Below are 2,500 nucleotides of genomic sequence, written 5' to 3'. Positions count from 1 at the left end.
CCTGGTGTAGGCCAGCTGGACTGAGCCCATGGGTCCTGGGGGAAGAGATAGAGGGGAGCGAGAGGGGAGGGAGTGAGAGGAGGGGTGATGTCTGTCCCCCCTATCCTCCTGGTGGAGGGAGGGGGGTCTGTCTGTGTGGTGGGAGGTGTGGGTGCTCCTCTGCTGCCATGAGGGGATGGTGGTGGAGGGTGCACCTGGCCCAATGGTGCGGTCCAACGCTCACCCCAGAGGTGGCTGGCTCTCCATGTGGTAGGGGGAGGGAGAGGGTGCTGTCCCCGCAGGGGGGCAGTGGCCTACCCTCTGTCTGTGCAGGGCCATCCCTGGGGGTGGCACACCGGAGTCCTCTCCCATCAATGTCGGTCGTGGGTACCTGTGGAGGATGCCTCGCTCCACTCGGGGTGTCAGTTCAAAGAGCCGGAAGCTTGGCGGTGTGGCTGCATGCGTGCCGCTGCAGGACTCCCTGCTGTCTTACAGTGTAGGGCCAGTAACCCCAGTCTGGGTCCCCACAACGATGCCTGTGAAAGCTTGCATGCTCATCTTGAGGTGTGATGCTGCATGGGCAGTGGTGCCCTGGCAAATGAGAACTGTAAGACTCTGAGCGGTGGATCACTCAGCTCGTGCATGATGAAGAATGCAGCTATCTGCAAGAATTAATGTGAATTGCAGGACACATTGATCATCGACACTTCAAACTCACTTTGCGGCCCCGGGTTACTCCCGTGGCTATGCCTGTCTGAGAGTCGTCATGCCTTCCATCACCCCCAGGGATGTCTGGCCCCATTGACGGTGTGGCCAGCGAGTCGACGGAGCCTGCTGCGGGCCCCCTGTCCTCCCAGGGAGATATGTGGATGGAGGAGAAGAGTCCCCTGCTGCTCCAAGCTGGGAATCCCATCTGAGGATGGGAGAGAGCAGATGTGTGTCTGGCCTGCCCCCCTGGAGGCTGTCAGTGGTACCAACACTGGGCTGCCCTCCTGGGGTGAAGCCCAACACCCGCCTGCCTGGTTCCCGTGTGCCAGGGCTGTGTCAGCTGTCCTCCTCTGCTGCCTAGAGTCCAGTGGTGGGGAGTGGGTTCATGGGGGCCAGGGGAGGGTGCGTAGTCCATCCACCCCCCGAGGCCACTGCTGTCCCCCCAACGACCATGCTCGGAACATGACCTCAGATCAGACGTGGCGACCTGCCAAATTTAAGCATATTACTAAGCACAGGAAAAGAAACTAACCAGGATTCCCACAGTAACAGCAAGTGAAGAGGGAAGAGCCCAGTGCTGAATCTCCACCCAGGTGATGGGCGCGGGGAAATGTGATGTACGGAAGTCCATCTCCCCAGCAATGCCTAGGCGGCCCAAGTCCTTGTGATCGAGGCTCAGCCCGCGGATGGTGTGAGGCCAGTGATGGCCCCTGGCACGTCGGGATTAGGTAATCCCAGAGTCGGGTTGTTTGTGAATGCAGCCCAAAGTGGGTGTTAAACTCCATATAATGCTAAACACTGGCACGAGACTGATAGTGGACAAGTACTGTAAGGGAGAGTTGAAAAGAACTTTGAAGAGAGAGTTCAAGAGGGCAAGAAACCATTCAGAGGTAAACGGGTGTGGGGTCCACCCGGTCTGCCCAGAGTATTCAACCCGGCAGCTGCGCTGGCTGCCCAGGTCAGGTGGATCCCCCTCCGGGGGGGGACTGTCCCCGGGCACGACAGCCGCCATCGGGCACACTTCCTCTGAGGCAGTGCACCGCGACCGACTCTGGTTTGGTTGGAAAGGCCATGCGGAAGGTGGCTCCACTCTCCCAAGGGGAGTGTTACAGCCCACAGCATCAGCCCTCTCCATGCCCCGGGGTCATGGGAGACAACCGCCACCACATCCTCACCCGCCCTTGCAGCGGGGACCGGTGGCTCCCGGCGCCATTGTCGCCTGGGTCAGACTTCCCTCAGTGAGGCCTGACCACGTACCACCATCAGGCTGTTGGGATCACCTTGGGTGCCCGGGGTCTGCGGTGACGTGGGTGACCCACCCGTCCCGTCTTGAAACATGGACCAAGGAGTCTAAAAGGTGCGCAAGTCTGAGGGTGGGCAGGAGACCCCACAGTGCAATGAAAATGTGGACCGGTGCGCCCACCGGCCCGTCTCACCCATCCCGTCGTGAGGTGGAGCATGAGCGCACCTGGTGGGACCCGAAAAATGGTGAACTATGCCTGGGCAGGGCGAAGCTAGAGGAAACTCTGGTGGCGGTCCGTAGCGGTCCTGATGTAAAAATCAGTCATCTGACCTGGGTATAGGTGCGAAAGACTAATCGAACCATCTAGTAGCTTGTTCCCTCCAAAGTTTCCCTCATGATAGCTGGCGCTCTGCAGATGCAGTTTTATCTGGTAAAGCAAATGATAAGAGGTCTTGGGACCAAAACAATCTCAACCAATTCTGACACTTTAAATGGGTAAGAAGCCCAACTTGCTGGCTTGGAGCCGGGCGTGGAATGCAAGCGCCCAGTGGGCCACTTTTGGTTATCAGA

The 2,500-nt window shown here is 59.0% G+C and overlaps 2 non-coding genes across 2 annotated transcripts in view; both read left to right on the top strand.

The window, feature by feature from the left end:
* Window positions 1–590: 590 nt before the first annotated feature.
* LOC122787162 lies at window positions 591–743 on the top strand. Its single transcript, XR_006362546.1, has one exon. It is a non-coding gene; the product is annotated as a 5.8S ribosomal RNA (ribosomal RNA).
* Window positions 744–1,150: 407 nt separating this feature from the next.
* LOC122817589 overlaps window positions 1,151–2,500 on the top strand; it is a 3,740-nt gene continuing 2,390 nt past the window's right edge. The window contains exon 1 of the ribosomal RNA XR_006367301.1: window positions 1,151–2,500. This exon is cut by the window's right edge and continues 2,390 nt beyond it. This is a non-coding gene — a ribosomal RNA (28S ribosomal RNA).

This window comes from Protopterus annectens, chromosome 1.part1, assembly GCF_019279795.1.
Source record: "Protopterus annectens isolate FY-2018-M chromosome 1.part1, PAN1.0, whole genome shotgun sequence".
Taxonomy (NCBI): Eukaryota; Metazoa; Chordata; order Ceratodontiformes; family Protopteridae; genus Protopterus; species Protopterus annectens.
The sequence above is the reverse complement of the archived record's forward strand: the minus strand, read 5'-3'. Positions and strand labels throughout refer to the sequence as shown.